This window comes from Lactuca sativa, chromosome 7 (assembly GCF_002870075.4).
Source record: "Lactuca sativa cultivar Salinas chromosome 7, Lsat_Salinas_v11, whole genome shotgun sequence".
Classification (NCBI taxonomy): domain Eukaryota; kingdom Viridiplantae; phylum Streptophyta; class Magnoliopsida; order Asterales; family Asteraceae; genus Lactuca; species Lactuca sativa.
In genome coordinates, this window is record NC_056629.2 from 62,313,190 (window position 1) to 62,331,334 (window position 18,145).

Consider the following 18,145-nt stretch of genomic DNA (forward strand, 5'->3'; position numbering starts at 1 on the left):
GTGACGCAAAGAAACAACAATCGGTGCAAAACAATCTGATGTTTTCTTTTCCTTTTAATTCTTTACCCTTGAAATTAGATATTATTTTAAGTTATTTAAATAATTAGGATTTGAGTAACCATGATGTTTAATTTTTATTTGCTCACTGTTATGGTTTTTTTATTTTAGTTTAATGGAGTAAACTCTTTGTGGATTTGGTTGATTAGGATGAGATGATAATTTTGATGTATTTGATTTTGTTTAAACTAATTTTGTTGAAATCGAATAGCATATTTAAATGTGTGCTTATTTTTTAAAAATATGAATTTTGTCGGGTAAATTTGATTTTGGCTAGCACTTGATCAACGTTAGTTAGGGTTAATTTGCTTGGTTTAAATTTAATATTTACATGCTTATATTGATTTCGAGGGAAGCTTTATTTGTGACATCGTTTAAATATGAATGTGCGGTTTCGTTATCTCGCTTAAACTTAACATAGACGTGTGTTAGGGCATTTTTAACAAAACCATAGGACTTAATTTTTTTAAAAAAAATTATAAACTACATAGAGATATGAGTGAATGTTTTTTAAATCGAATCATGAAACCGAGAGGTAATTGATAACTTTTGTTGGTGTTAAGTTATTCGTTTCTATATAATTGGTTTGACAAATTAGTTGCATTAGAAGAATCATGGAACCCGTATAAGTCAACCGAATCCTGTTTTTCTCATAATTGTTAAATTGTTCAATTGTTTTCTTTGTTTGTTCGATTATTTTAGTTTTCATTTTTACCTTGGTAAATTTAGTTTAATTTTATTTTAATTATTTCTTTAGTTTAATAAAATCAATCACTTTTGCAATCAATTGCCTAATTCACTCTTCCTTAGAATAGGATAGCCCATGTGGGTTCGATATCTGGTCTTACGACTATATTACTTGCACGACCTCGTATACTTGCGAGTACGCGTTTTTGTTAACAAAGGTGCAAACTTTATGGCCATTGAATCCCCATGCAAGCTTTAGTGTAACGCCCCGATTCTCAGCTATTGCTTAAATAAGATTTATTGGGTTAAGCTCTACTCGACGAGTTGGTTGACCTACTCGTCGAGTAGCAGCGGGATGGGATCGCGTGTTAAGTGACCTACTCGACGAGTCTATATTGGGACTCGGCGAGTAGGAGCTGGCAGAGGAAACCCTAAATCTCGGGGTTTGCACCCCTATTTAAAGGGACCTCAGCCTCCCTTGGGTCTCTTTACAGATCTAGAGAGTCCTGAGAATCCTTATACGTGTGTGAGTGCCTTTGTGTGGTGTTTGAAGCTTAGAAAGAGAATCTTGGAGGAAGAAAGCTAGGAGTGCAAAGGAATTGAAGCAAGGAAGGCGTGAGAAGCAGGATTTACCTCAGCTAGCATCCTTTGGAGGTATCAAAGTGCCATCCTTACTTCCCTTTTTCCCTTTTGTTGAGTTTCTAGGGCTTTTTATGGATTTTTAAGTTGGTATGATGAGCTATGGGCTAGATCTGAAGTTGTAATTTCAGATCTGGACCCTCCTTGTATTCTAGAAGCATAAAGTTACAATTTTGGTCGTGATTGAGGTCCCTCTTGGGCATGAAGCCCCATTAAGAGCTTAGATTTGGCATTTAGCCCCTTTAAAGCCGTGCATGCACGTAAAGTTTGCAAATTTACGTGATAAGCATGCTCTAGAAGCTTGGATCTGTGATTTGGAGCCGCTGCATGGCTCAAAACAAATTTGTATGGAAAGAGGATTGAATGGACTCGGCGAGTCGTAAGGTTGACTTGGCGAGTCACATAAAGATGGCTGTGAACTCGACGAGTTGGATGAACAACTCGGCGAGTCCAATGAAGATTACCATAAGACTCGACGAGTTGAAGAACAACTCGACGAATCGGATGAGTTTTCTCTTGGATATGTATACGTGGGTATCCGTCGAGCTGCAAGGAGGGAACTCGACGGGTGGACTTAAAGTTTGAACGAGAATCGAAGGAACTCGACGAGTCACCGCGATGACTCGGCGAGTTGGATCGTACTTCAAGGAACTCGGCGAGTAGCAGAGGGTACTCGGCAAGTTGGGGTCAACATGGAATGTTGACCTTGATTGAGGATTTTGAATTTGACTGGTGGGTTATGGAGTTCCTTATAAGGCTAAGGACTTATGAGTATATTACACTATGATCATAGGTGGTGGAGCCTGTGTCGGGTGATCCGAGGGTTGGAGTGTATCTTCTGAGTCGACATTTGCAAGGTGAGTTATCCTCGCTATATCGATAAGGTCTACGACACTATGGCTGACCCTTTGGTTGTTATTGTTATGGTATGCTACATGTGGTTATAATCTGTTAGATCGGAATCAGGGTAGACAGTATGTTATGCTCTTATGATCTGTAGGGATTGGTATGTTAGTGACCTGCTAGGTCGATACTCTAGTTACAGGAGAATTCTATGATTTATGATCAGTAAGATAGATATGTTTGATGTTGTATTTGCCAGTATATGATAGTTATGCGCACATGGTTATTTGCTTGTTGGATGGGTTGAGGCGGTCCTGCTATGTGCTGAAGGCCAACATACCCTATGAGCGGTCCGGGGAGACTGTAGGCCCACGTGGCGGACTAGTCATGCCGAAGGCTCGGGATAGATCCAAACAGACTATAGGCCCAGTAGGGTGGTCCAGTCAGTCCGATGGCCCAGTATGCATGATTGATTGATTGATTATTACTGATATGGTATTGTCAGCGTGGTATTGGTATTTTGGGGGTAGCTCATTAAGCCCTCGGGCTTATAGTTTTCAGTTTATTGTTTCAGGTACTTCAGGAGATCATGGCAAGGTGAAGGCGTGACCGTACCACTCCTCATCCTTATGTTATGATTTTGGGACACTCTGATGGATATTGATTTGAAAGCCTTTTTGTAAACAAACGCTGTTGATTTTTATTTATGATTGAAAAAGTTTAAATTTGGCGTAAAAATTTATGGATGTTACAAGTTGGTATCAGAGCCTTGGTTTGAGCGAATTGGAGGAACACTCGTGTGAATCCAGTCTCAAATCAAGGAGATTTTCGGAAAGTAAGTTTTTAAAATGGTTTTCAAAATAAAGGATGGAGGATGCAGAGGGTACGATCAGCCGGAGCCTGTAAGTAAACCCCAAAATACCATACATTTATTTGATATTCTGATATGTTAGAACAACATGCAAGTGTTAGGCTAGGGATCTTCGGGAATCGCATGATAGATTTGCCTGATTATATGATGCCTATTAGCATGGGGTTTCTTGTATGTGGAATTGACATCATAACTGTAGATGTTTAGTGTATACATCACGGCTATGCATTATAAAGACCTTATAGCCTGAGAATGTTGATTCGGTCTTCGGTAGGATTAGATATTCGAAAGTTTATTGGTCCAGCGTTATGTGAAGCTAGCATGCACTAGCGCTAAAGGGGATGATGGAAGTTTCATGGATGTATGAGTCATGAGAAGTGGTAAGACTAGATGCGGGATAGTTGATATTCCTCTAGAAGTGAGGGTTGGGCATATTTCTATGTTGATGATATTGTTAGGGCGTTGTGGTGATACTTGAGACAAGTATGGGTAGGTGTGGAAGGTAGTATGGGCCCGTACTACTGAAAGCACAGGACCCATACGCGCAGCAAGGAAATCACAACCCCTAGGGTTTTTGGGTATTGGTCTCCTGACATTATGTTATTTATCTGATGAATTATATACATACATACATACATACATACACACACACACACACACACACACATATATATATATATATATATATATATATATATATATATATATATTAGTATGGTGGTGACGAGACGTGTTGCTTCGGGATCCGGATTCGGATCAGGATCGGGGTCGGGAGACGGAGGGTTGGAGGTGCCAGTAGCACCTAAGCCCGTGGTTCAGATAGGGACCGAGGAGTTGGATGCCAGGATCGAGGAGATCATGCATGATGAGATTGTTGCTGCGTTCCGAGCGCAGCTGCCAGAGATGTTTGGGTCGATTAAGACCGCGATGGTGGGGTACTTTGATGAGCGATATGTAGCTCTAGCAGAGACAGCTGCCGCTGCAGCCACTTCGGCTGTAACTGTGGAAGGGGTTGGAGGAGGAGCCGACAGGGCTTTCCAGTACCGGGACTTCGATAATACGAAGCCCCCGACATTTGATGGTACTCAGGATGCGATCAAAGCTATGCGATGGTTGTCTGACGTGGAGGGTTGTTTCTTCATGTGCTCATGTCCTGCTAACCAGAAGGTCAGGTACGCTTTGAACCTGCTTAGGCTCGGGGCAAATGACTGGTGGAGATTGACGACATGTTCATATTCTGATGATCAGCGGGCTGCTATTACTTGGGAGCAGTTCCGGGATATGTTTCGCACCCGCTACGTTCCGCGTGTGGAACGGGAGCGGCTTGCTCAGGAGTTTTTGACTTTGAGACAGGATGGGGAGTCTGTGATGAAGATCACCCGAATGTTCACTGAGACGACTATGTTTTGGCCGGAGTTTGCGTCAGAGCAGTCTCAGATGACTCGTTATCTGAGTATGCTCAAGACAGATATACGGCAGTTTGTGGCTACACAACGTTGTGATACCCTCCTGGACCTTCAGGAAGCCGCAAGGCGGCATGAGTTGGAGATAGAGCTACAACTGAAGGAGCAGCGTCAGGCACCAAGACAGTCTCAGCCAGCGCCTAAGCGGTCTAAGACCGCTGATACATGGTCTGGGGGTCATCAGAGCCACACTTGTGGAAAGTGTGGCAGGGTTCATTCGGGGGTTTATCGAGCAGGAGGTGGGTGCCACAAATGTGGCAAGGAGGGGAACTATGCCGGGGACTGCCGTCAGTCCTGTAACACCGTAAATTTCAAAATAAATTTTCACAAATTATAAAAACATTTCTCATTATATTTTCATAACATTAAGTTTAAATCCCAATTCACATCATACAAAATCCCAAGATCAAATGTATATCAAAAATCCCATGCGTGTGTACAGATCAAGCCGGCGCCTTCCCACGGTCAGCGCTAGTACCTGAAACAACAACACTAACACTGTAAGCACAAATCTTAGTGAGTTCTCCAAAATACCACATAAACACATATTAGCCACTCGAGGCTATAACTCTATGGGTCCGTGCACCCAGGCTCTGTGAACCCTCAGGTTCTAACTCTGGGAACCTTCCGGTTCCAACTCTATAAACATGCACAACATAAATCACATAGACATCATGCAGTACAACACATATCATACACATAACATACACATACTCTGACACATAACTCTGATTACCTACTCAAGGTAAAGTATAGTGAGAAGACTCACCTCGTATATCTCGATAACCCACGAACCCTGGAAATCACTCATGCTCGATCCTCCGAGCTATAATCCTCCTATAACATCATACATCTCTAATTAACGCTTTTGCCACTAAGGTTGACTACCCCTATCAAGTCAACTCTGGTCAACGGTCAACGGTCAACTTTGACCGGACTCGGCGAGTGCACTAGGGCGACTCGGCGAGTCTATATGTGTTCACCAACTCTCTAGGATTCTTTTATGACACGTCGAGTACTCCCCTGACTCGACGGGCTCCACCTGGCATGAATCGCGGGGCCACCACGACTCAACTCGCCGAGTCTCAAGAACAACTCGGCGAGTCCCAGCTCGACTCAGTCCAACTGTCAACCCTCTCTAACTCTCCCTGAATCACTGAGTCGACCCTTAACTCGGAAAGACCACTCGCTAAGTGGTTAAGGACAATCTTCATGCTACTCGCCGAGTCTGTTCTTCAGACTCGGCGAGTCCATGCCATGCATCAACTCAAACTAGCTTCTGAGGTCAGATCCGCACCATCCACTCATAGATCTGGCCCTCCTAAGCTTATTCATCACGTAAAGTTCATATCTTGGTTACCATACAACACCTACAAGGCTCTTTTTTGGAGAAATGACCTCTAGAATGGCAACCCTAGCCTCCAACCCAAAAGGGAGAACATAAAGCATGACATTAGGGACTCTCTGGACTTACTAAGGTCCAGATCTAAGCACCATATCCCCATGGGACCTCTCACACTTCCAATACAAAGCAAATAAGGCATGAAGAAACCCTAGATTTGATCATATCAACAAAATACGGAAATAAGCTCTGAAAGATACCTCAAGAAGCCTCCTCTGATGAAATGAAAGAAGATCCAAGCTCCCCAACCCTTCTAGCTTGCCTTTCCTCTTCCTTTCTTGCAAAAACACACGAATTTGGTGAACAATGGCCTCTTTCTCACTCACCCGAATCCCTCAGCCGCTTTGGTGCTCTCAAGATCCAGATAGCCGCAATGAAGGGCCATAAGGTCCTTTAAATATGGCTTAGGACCGGGAAATTAGGGTTTCATTAAACAACGAGGACTCGCCGAGTCCATACCTTGGACTCGCCGAGTCCAGACGCGAACCCGCGTCCAGAACCGCGATCCTACTCGGCGAGTCTGAGCTCCAACTCGCCGAGTCCCCTCACAAAACATCAAAAATATAAGCATAAAAAGGTACCTGGAAATCCGGGCTGTTACAACTCTCCCCCACTAGAACTAGACTTCGCCCTCGAAGTCTCGCTCTGAAAATAGCTCCGGATGCTGCTCACGCATCTCACGCTCCGGCTCCCAGGTCATCTCTGATCCCTTTCGGTGTTGCCACTGAACCAACACCAGGGGTACCTCCTTGTTCCTCAGAACCTTGATTTTCCGATCTCTGATGGCCACTGGTCTCTCGGCATAATTCAGGCTCGCATCCACCTGAATATCCTCTAATGGAACCACTGCCGACTCATCGACTATACACTTCCTCAGCTGCGACACATGAAAAGTGTCGTGAATTTGCCCCAACTCTGCTGGTAAACCCAAACGATAGGCTACCCGGCCTACCCTCGCGATCACACGGAATGGACCAATATATCGGGGTCCCAACTTGCCCCTCTTCCTGAATCGGATCACTCCTTTCCAAGGAGAGACCTTCAGGAGTACAAGGTCACCGACCTGAACTCAAGCTCGGACCGGCGCCTGTCTGCATAACTCTTCTGTCGGCTCTGAGCAGTCAACAACCTCTGTCTGACCTGCTGAATCTGCTCTGTCGTCTGAAGCACGATCTCTGTACTGCCCATCACCCGCTGACCAACCTCTCCCCAACAAATAGGGGTCCGACACCTCCTCCCATACAACAACTCAAAGGGTGGCATACCAATGCTCGAATGATGGCTGTTGTTGCAGGAAAACTCTGCCAAGGGTAAATACGCATCCCAGCTACCCCCGAAATCCAACACACATGCCCGAAGCATGTCCTCAAGCGTCTGAATCGTCCGCTCACTCTGACCGTCTGTCTGGGGATGATATGCGGTACTAAAATGCAGCCTAGTACCCAACTCCTCATGAAATTTCTTCCAAAATCTGGAAGTGAAACGCACATCACGGTCCGAAACAATCGAGATCGGCACCCCATGCCGAGATACCACTTCCCTCACATACACCTCCGCCAATTTCTCTGCTGAAGAACTCTCACTGATGGCAAGGAAGTGAGCGCTCTTCGTAAACCTGTCCACAATCACCCAAATTGCATCAACCCCTCTGGCAGTCCTCGGCAATTTGGTGATGAAATCCATAGTGATCTGTTCCCACTTCCACTCGGGAACCTCCAATGGCTGCAATTTACCATGCGGCCTCTGGTGCTCAGCCTTAACCCTACGGCAGGTCAAGCACCTCTCAACGAACCACGCGACATCCCTCTTCATACAGGGCCACCAATACTCCTTTCTCAAATCCAAATATATCTTCGTGGCCCCCGGATGGATCGAAAATTTCGACCGATGCGCCTCCTCCATCAAAATAGTACGCATTCCTCCCACAAACGGTACCCAGATACGCCCCTGAAATGCCATAATCCCCCGACCATCGGTAACGAACTCTGAAACCAAACCAACAACCCGTTCCCTCTTCTGCATTTCAGGTTGCACAACCTCGGCCTGTGCCCCACGAATAGCGTCCAATACCGGGGCTATCACTGTCAATCTCAAACATACCTCCCACAGCGGGGTGCTCTCCGCCCTGTGGCTCAATGCATCGGCTACCACATTAGCCTTGCCTGGGTGGTACAGGATCTCACAATCATAATCCTTGACCACATCCAACCACCTCCTCTGACGCATATTTTGGTTGGGCTGATCCATCAAATACTTCAAACTCTTATGGTCCGTGTATATCGTACACCGAACCCCATACAAGTAGTGACGCCAAATTTTGAGGGCGAACATCACTGCCCCCAACTCTAGATCATGGGTGGGATATCTCTTCTCATGAGGCTTCAGCTGCCTCGAAGCATATGCTATCACATGCCCTCTCTGCATCAGCACAGCTCCCAATCCCAAAATCGATGCATCATAGAATACCACAAAGTCCTCCATCCCTTCCGGGAGAGCTAACACCGGGGCTTCGCACAACCTCTGGCGAAGTGTCTCAAAGGAGGCCTGCTGCTCGGGGCCCCATGAAAAAGCAACACCCTTCCGGGTCAATCTGGTGAGTGGCACTGCGATCTTGGAGAAATCCTTAATAATCCTCCGATAATACCCTGCCAGCCCTAGGAAACTCCTGATCTCGGAGGGTGACTTCGGCACCTCCCAACTCATCACCGCCTCAACCTTGGCCGGATCGACCAATATCCCTTTCTGATTAACGAGATGTCCTAAGAACTGGACCTCCCGCAACCAGAAATCACACTTGGAGAATTTGGCATAAAGCCTCTCCGATCTCAGAACCCCGAGAACCTCTCTCAAATGTTCCTCATGCTGCTCTCTAGATCTCGAATATACCAGAATATCATCGATAAATACAATCACCGACCAATCCAGCATCGGCCTACATACTCGGTTCATGAGATCCATGAACACTGCCGGGGCATTGGTGAGCCCGAAAGGCATCACCACAAACTCGTAATGCCCATATCGCGTCCTAAACGCTGTCTTCTGGACGTCCTCATCCCGCACCCTCACCTGATGATATCCAGATCTCAAATCGATCTTGGAAAACCAAGATGCTCCCTGCAACTGATCGAACAAATCGTCGATCCTCGGCAACGGGTAACGGTTCTTGACCGTCAGCTTGTTCAACTCCCAGTAATTAATACACATCCGGTGTGAACCATCCTTCTTTTTGACGAACAGGATAGGTGCTCCCCATGGCGAGCTGCTCGGCCAAATAAATCCCTTCCCCAGCAGCTCCTGAAGCTGCGAGGATAACTCTTGCATCTCTGGAGGTGCAAGGCGATAAGGCACCTTGGCGATAGGCGCGGCCCCCGGAACCAAATTGATACTGAACTCCACTTGCCTCATAGGAGGCACACCCGGCAACTCCTCGGGAAATACATCCGGGAACTCACGCACCACCGGAACCTCCTCAACTGAACTCGGCCTCTCGGAATCCACCCGCGTATCCATCACATACGCCACAAAACCCTTACAGCCCTGCTATAGACACTGCCTCGCTCTAGCGGCCGAACAAAACGCTGATCCTGAACGTGTACCCTCGCCATATACCGAAAGAAATCCCCCACTAGGGTCTCGTATAGTCACCAGCTGTCGCTCACAGTCGATAACCGCACCGAATCTGCTCAACCAATCCATGCCCACAATGACACAGACATCACCCATAGCAATAGGAACCAGATCAATCGGGAACTCAACACCGAAAATCTCAACTACGCAACCTCGGAGAACCTCCGTGGCATATATCACCCTCTCATCAGCTATGGAAACTCTCAGAGGCCGACTCAACGCCTCAGGACTAACACTGATATGCTGACTAAAAGCCAAAGATACAAAAGACCGACTCGCACCCGAGTCAAATAACACCAAGGCAGGTACAGAATTCACAAGAAAAGTACCTACACATAACATAACATAAGCATAATATCACAACATCAAAATAATTACATGAAAGAATACATACCAGCCACGACATTGGGCGCTGCGCGGACCTCCTCCGCGGTCAACTGAAAGGCTCTCCCTCGTGCTCTCGGCGCCTCGGCCTTCACTGGCCGACTCTCTGTAGCTCTGATGGCGGCAGGGGCAGATCCCTGAGGTGCTCCCTAAGATGACCCTCGCAACTGCGGACACTCTGCCTTCCGGTGTCCGGTCTGATTGCAGTGGAAGCACACTGCAAACCCCTTGGGGAAATCCTTGGCCATATGCCCCTCCTTGCCACATTTGTAGCAAGATCCCGCTCTGCAGACTCCATCGTGACCCTTACCACACTTCCCACAAGTGCGGCCCTTCTGACTCTCTGGTTTGGGATTAGCGGGCTTGGCCCGCTTGGCTGCCGGCTGAGACTGTGCCGGTCGCCGATCCCTCCCCTGAGACTCCGCCTCCTCCCTGGCCTGAGTCTCTAGCTCAATCTCCCTCTTCCGGGCATTTGCCTGAAGCTCAGCAAATGTCCGGTACGAGGAGTTCGCCGCGAACTCCCGAATATCCCGCCTCAAAATGCTCAAATAACGGCTCATACGTGCCTGCTCAGTGGACACGTGCTCAGGGCAGAACATCGCCCTCTCATGGAACATCCTGGTGATCGCTGTAACTGACTCAGTACCCTGCTTGAGGGTCAGAAACTCCTGTGCCAAACGTTCCCTCTCCACATGGGGAATTTACTCATCTCGGAACATGACAGTGAACCTCTCCCAGGTCACTGCCGCAAGCTCAGCAGGCGTATAATGCGCCGTCACAAACTTCCACCAGTCCTTCGCCCCCAAGCGAAGTTGGTTCAGCGCGAACCGAACCTTCTAATGCTCAGGATATGAGCAAGTGAAGAAACACCCCTCTATATCAGATATACACCTCATAGCTGCCACCGGATCCTGTGTCCCATCAAACTCTGGTGGTTTTGTGTTGCTGAACTCCCGGAACAGCAACGCATCACCACCTTGCGGCCTCGCGGTAGCAACAGCTGCAGTGGCTGCTGCAACAGCAGCCTCAGAAAGAGCGGCATAACGCTCATCAAAGGTCTCAATCAGTGTGGTCTTAATAGACCCAAACATCTCCGGTATCTCTGCCCTGATGGCCACAGCCACCTCCTCATGAATGATCTGACGGATCTCCTCATCACTGGTACCACTGCTCTCAGGCATCAAACGTGTCCTCACCATGATCTACCTCTGAAATACAACATACGAAAAATTAGAACCCCTTCGAGCATACTCACACTCATCAACTCTTTCCTCCTTGATCCTTGGTATTCCAAAGATTCTTACTTGGGCTGTACACTGCTCCGGTGCTTTCAGTAGTACGGGCCCAATACTACTGTCCGCACCGTATCAGAATGCACCCCAAGTCCTCCTCTTCGGATCCCAAATTCCAAGTACTCTAACATGCATAGATCACTCTCTAATAGATCTCTCATAAGCCCCTCGCTACTACCTACACACTCTCAAGCATCTCATAGCAACTCACCTCTTCCTAGGCTAAGGCATCACAAATCAGGCCACTCTAGTCCTAATAGGAATACCTAGCCTACTCTAACATGCGAATACATCATATCAGTATCAATATCACATAACATAAGGGTATTTTGGGAAATCACCGTTCGGGCGCGGACTGATCGTACACACAACTCTGCTCTGCGTTTCTTTTCAAAATCTTTTACTCTTTTTGAAAATACTTCTCAAATCCTCAGTTTGAGTTCAAATACGCCCGAAGGTGTACTCGAATCCCTCAAACCAAGGCTCTGATACCAACTTGTAACACCGTAAATTTCAAAATAATTTTTCACAAATTATAAAAACATTTCTCATTTAATTTTCATAAAACATTAAGTTTAAATCCCAATTCACATCATATAAAATCCCAAGATCAAATGTATTTCAAAAATCCCATGCGTGTGTACAGATCAAGCCGGCGCCTTCCCACGGTCATCGCTAGTACCTGAAACAACAACACTAACACTGTAAGCACAAGGCTTAGTGAGTTCCCCAAAATACCACATAAACACATATTAGCCACTCGAGGCTATAACTCTATGGGTCCGTGCACCCAGGCTCTGTGAACCCTCAGGTTCTAACTCTGGGAACCTTCCGGTTCCAACTCTATAAACATGCACAACATAAATCACATAGACATCATGCAGTACAACACATAGCATACACATAACATACACATACTCTGACACAAAACTCTGATTACCTACTCAAGGTAAAGTATAGTGAGAAGACTCACCTCGTATATCTCGATAACCCACGAACCCTGGAAATCACTCATGCTCGATCCTCCGAGCTATAATCCTCCTATAACATCATACATCTCTAATTAACGCTTTTGCCACTAAGGTTGACTACCCCTATCAAGTCAACTCTGGTCAACGGTCAACGGTCAACTTTGACCGGACTCGGCGAGTGCACTAGGGCGACTCGGCGAGTCTATATGTGTTCACCAACTCTCTAGGATTCTTTTATGACACGTCGAGTACTCCCCTGACTCGACGGGCTCCACCTGGCATGAATCGCGGGGCCACCACGACTCAACTCGCCGAGTCTCAAGAACAACTCGGCGAGTCCCAGCTCGACTCAGTCCAACTGTCAACCCTCTCTAACTCTCCCTGAATCACTGAGTCGACCCTTAACTCGGAAAGACCACTCGCTAAGTGGTTAAGGACAATCTTCATGCTACTCGCCGAGTCTGTTCTTCAGACTCGGCGAGTCCATGCCATGCATCAACTCAAACTAGCTTCTGAGGTCAGATCCGCACCATCCACTCATAGATCTGGCCCTCCTAAGCTTATTCATCACGTAAAGTTCATATCTTGGTTACCATACAACACCTACAAGGCTCTTTTTTGGAGAAATGACCTCTAGAATGGCAACCCTAGCCTCCAACCCAAAAGGGAGAACATAAAGCATGACATTAGGGACTCTCTGGACTTACTAAGGTCCAGATCTAAGCACCATATCCCCATGGGACCTCTCACACTTCCAATACAAAGCAAATAAGGCATGAAGAAACCCTAGATTTGATCATATCAACAAAATACGGAAATAAGCTCTGAAAGATACCTCAAGAAGCCTCCTCTGATGAAATGAAAGAAGATCCAAGCTCCCCAACCCTTCTAGCTTTCCTTTCCTCTTCCTTTCTTGCAAAAACACACGAATTTGGTGAACAATGGCCTCTTTCTCACTCACACGAATCCCTTAGCCGATTTGGTGCTCTCAAGATCCAGATAGCCGCAATGAAGGGCCATAAGGTCCTTTAAATAGGGCTTAGGACCGGGAAATTAGGGTTTCATTAAACAGCGAGGACTCGCCGAGTCCAGACGCGAACCCGCATCCAGAACCGCGATCCTACTCGGCGAGTCTGAGCTCCAACTCGCCGAGTCCCCTCACAAAACATCAAAAACATAAGCATAAAAAGGTACCTGTAAATCCGGGCTGTTACAAGTCCGCCCTTCCAGCAGACATGAGGATTTGCTACCATTGTCATCAGGTTGGTCATGTGAAGACCAATTGCCGCAACTTGCCGCCAAGCCGGCGCAGGGTTCCGCGCCAGCTACTGTGAGGATTGAAGATGGGAGGCCAGTCAAGGTGGTGCCTCCGAAGGCTCAGGGTCGCACCTTCCAACTCACAGTCGAGGATGCCAAGGCATCACCGGATGTGGTTGCTGGTACGCTTCTATTCTCTGTCTCAATTATTGTATTTGTGTTATGCTCATTGGTTGTACCTGTGATTAGGTACGTTTTTAGTAAATTCTTTGCCTGATTTGGTTTTGTTTGACTCGGGGGTGAGTCAGTCGTTCGTATCTCAGACTTTCAGTAGAGGGTTTAGTGCGCCGAGGGATGATCTTAAGTGCCCGTTGCGAGTTTCGATCGTCAACGAGCACGGGGTTTCCGCTTCTTCGGTCTACCGGGGATGAGAGTTGGAGATTTTCGGGGTGTCTTTCCCGATAGATTTGATTCCTATCCCCATGGGGGAAGTGTGCGTGGTTGTAGGGATGGATTGGCTTAGCCGTTTTGGTGTCATGATCGACTGTGAGGAATAGCGGGTGGTGGTTCGAACCCCAAGTGGGGGAGAACTTGTAGTATATAGTGAGGGCACTAGGTTGGGATCAGGGTTTTGTTTGGCAGCCAGGGCTCGACAGTATATTCAGCAAGGGTGCACCGATTATTTGGCGTATGTGGCAGATACGCAGGTTAGAGGGCAGCTCTCAGTTTCTGAGGTCCCGGTGGTGAGGGAGTTTGCTGATGTGTTTCCGGAGGAGTTACCCGGAGTGCCTCCGGAGAGGTAGGTTGAGTTCAGGATTGATCTAGTGCTGGGTGCGGCCCCTATCGCCAAGGCGTCGTACCGTCTGACACCACCTGAGATGTAGGACCTATCATCTCAGTTGCAGGAGCTGCTGGGTAAGCAGTTTATTCGTCCGAGTAGTTCACCCTGGGGAGCACCGATCCTTTTCGTCAGGAAGAAGGACGCTTTGCACAAGATGTGCATTGACTATTGGGACCAAAATGTTGACTTTCACTTGGACTTTGACTAAAGTTGACCCTTAAGGGGTGATGAGTATGGAAAATGGAATTAAAGGAAATCTTCTATGTATAGGGGCTTGAGTCGGGTGATATCTGGAGTTTTTGCAGCTACTTCAAGTTATCGATGTGAGTTATCTTCCAGTAGAAGTGGGTCTAAGGCACCATTGCCGGCCCACTCGTAGGTGATTATAATTGAGATGATTGTCTTTGTGATAAATGTTTGGTATGCCACTATCTGTTATGTTTTATGTTCTAGTATGCTACGTTATTATGTGGTAGTGGTAGGGGTGAAATAGTCCCTGGTTACCGGTTGAAAGAGATCGAAGGGGTAGGCTAACACCTAGATATGGTAGGCAGTATGTGATTTATGTGTATATGCAAGGGTATTATGTGGTAGTGGTAGGGGGTGAAATAGTCCCTGTATCTGGATGAAAGAGACCGAATGAGTAGGCCAGCACCCATGTATGTTAGGCGGTATCCGGTTGAAAGAGACCGAAGGGGTAGGCCAACACCCAGATATGCTAGACAATTTCCGGTTGAAAGAGACCGAAGGGGTAGGTCGGGCACCCACATATGTCTGACGGTATGTTATTGTATGGTATGTGGTATTATGGGGGAACTCACTAAGCTTCGTGCTTACGGTTTTCAATTTTGTTTCAGGTACTTCTTCTTCGAAGGGAAAGGAGCCGGCATGACTGCAGCGCATCACACCACGATTTTCCACACTATGATATTCTTGGGATTTGTACTCTGACATTATTATCCTACGACATGTTTTGAGACATATGACCTATGAGTTTTTATGATATGAGATAACCTTGATGATGTTTTCATTAATCTGTTTTATGAATGAAATTTTTGGTCTTGAATTTTGGGATATTACATCCGTCCACCCTAAGAGGATGTTATTTTGGATTTTTGGTTCAAATTATTTCGTTTTCTATAACAATAAAAGCAAAAAGAAAGCTAAAGTTTTAACTTTTCTATAAACCTACTATTATTTGTTCTTTAAATGCTTTGTTTTTATGGTTATGATTTATTTGTAGTGATGAAATAGTTATGCTTTCTTTTTAACCATTAAAAAAATATTAATATTTTAATGAGCAAATTAATATAATGGTGAAAGTATGTTGTGTTTTCTGTATTTGTATTTTCCAAAACCAAAAAATCGGAGAAAATGGTATTATAAATGGTGAAAAACAATATACTGGTTTAATCTATATAAAAAACATTTTAAGAGGCTAAATTGATATATAAAACATAAATCATTGCGTTATATAAATTATAATCACAAAATATAACATACGTTTTTGTTCCTTCAAAAGAAGAATTGATATGAGCATGTGGACTCGTAAGACTTGTACTTTCATGCTGGTTGACTAGCATCAAAGGAAGTCAAGTTAGATCCCAAATCCAACTAACTCAAGGTTTATTATGGTCTTAGACTGTGTTTTGACATATAAACTCGTTTATTTTTTGAATTTATCGTAATTTAGAATTTAATGAGAATATTAAAATAGTTTTTAATCTGGGATAAGTAAATATAGTTTGGCATAAGTAAAATTTGTTGATAGCATTATTCGAATCTAATTCATGTCAAATACAATACAATTTGTTTTTTTTCAAATCTTGATATGTGTTACAAAAAGGATGTTAGTTTGTGACAATTGAACCCGAATGAACTTACCAGGCTTGAATTAAGGCAAAAGATTGACTTGCAAGTCGTTAAAACAATCCCACAGTACTGGTTCATAAAAATAAGTTTATAATAGGGCTGAAAACAGTTAAAGTCTTTAATTGAAACTAGATATCATTTTTATTAAAAAATAAAAAAATACTTGTCATATACCATGTGTGAAAATAAAAGTTTTAATAAGATTATGGACGCAACTAAGTCAAATCAGTGGACGTGCCGGAGTGGTTATCGGGCATGACTAGAAATCATGTGGGCTTTGCCCGCGCAGGTTCGAATCCTGCCGTCCACGACGTTAAATACTTTTTTCTATAGAAAGCAAAGGGTTATTAATATCACCATTTTATTTCGTCTTTATTCTACACAGAACAAGAAGGTGTTATCATTATTATTATTAGTAGTTATAACGCGTTATAACCAGGGTTATAAAATTAATTAAATTTTCGTATTAAAAAATCAAAATTATTAATCAATTATTTTAAATAAATTATTAGTTAACAGATATTTTTTTAGTTATATAAAATTATAATCGTTGATTTAAATAAATACGTGGAGTTATATCATTTTATAATTTATATTAATTTTATTTTATTTTTTAATCTAATGTTATTAATTTAATATAATTAAAGAAAGAAATTTTAAAATTTGAAATTTAAAATGAAGAATCAATTATTCAATTATTAATTTAATAAAATTAGAGTAAGAAATTTAAAATTTAAAATTTGAAATGAATAATTAATAGGTTGACAAGTGGCATGATAAATGATATATAACATTAATGAGAGATTCTAATTGCATGACACTTATCAATATGAGATTAAACTTATTATTTTATTAGAATATGAAGATTATTATAGTTTTAATCAATTATGTCATTTTGTTTTAGATATTTATATTTTAGAAAATATTTATTATATATACTTGTATCTTTATTTTTACAAACGATTGTATCTTATGTATATTTTTCAATAAAAATATTACAACCATCTCCATGTATCGTTCCGACTATCCATATGTTATTTTTTTTTCGTTCCAACTATCCATATGGTTTTTTATGTCTGAACTATCCATTTTGTTTTTAGTTATTTGTATTCTATTTTTTCGTTCAAATTATTCAATTGTTATTTTTTCGTTCGGATTATTCTGTCATTTTTCTTGTTCGGACTAGCCCTACATTATTTTTTCATTCAAATTATCTCTGTGTTATTTTCTCGTCCTAACTATCTCTGTGTTATTTTTTTTCGATCAAATTATCCCTATGTTATTTATTTTGTTCGAACTATCCGTACGTTATTTTTTCGTTTCAACTATCTCTGTCATATTTTCTCATCCCGACTATATCTGTGTTATTTTTTCGTTCTGACTATTTCTGTGTTGTTTTTTTGGTCTGACTGACCATGTATTATTTTTTCATTCGGACTAACCATTTTTTTAATAAAAATTTATGAACAGTTATATGTATATTTGTGTGAGAGTTTTATTTAATGGCTATGCTATGAAAATAACAAGAAAATAATAACATATGATAATTCGAAAGAAAAAATAACGCAATGATAGTCCGAACGAAAAAATAATGCATGAATAGTGAGACAAAAAAACAAAATGATAGTTCAAAAGAATATATATATATATATATATATATATATATATATATATATATATATATATATATATATATATATATATATATATATATATATATATAGGGATAGTCGGAAGCACAAACGAAAAAATAGCAAATGGATAGTCCGAACGATAAAAAAATAACACAAGGATAGTTGAAACAGAAATATAACACAAGGATAATCGAAACAAAAAAACAAGAGGATAGTTCAAAAGAAAAAAATTATATAGGGATAGTCGGAATCACAAACGAAAAAATAGCAAATGGATAGTCCGAATGAAAAAAAAAATAACACAA

The 18,145-nt window shown here is 43.4% G+C and overlaps 1 non-coding gene across 1 annotated transcript; it reads left to right on the top strand.

Moving 5' to 3' along the window:
- Positions 1-16,434: 16,434 nt before the first annotated feature.
- Positions 16,435-16,516, top strand: TRNAS-AGA (transfer RNA serine (anticodon AGA)). The gene has a single exon. It is a non-coding gene; the product is annotated as a tRNA-Ser (tRNA).
- Positions 16,517-18,145: the final 1,629 nt, after the last annotated feature.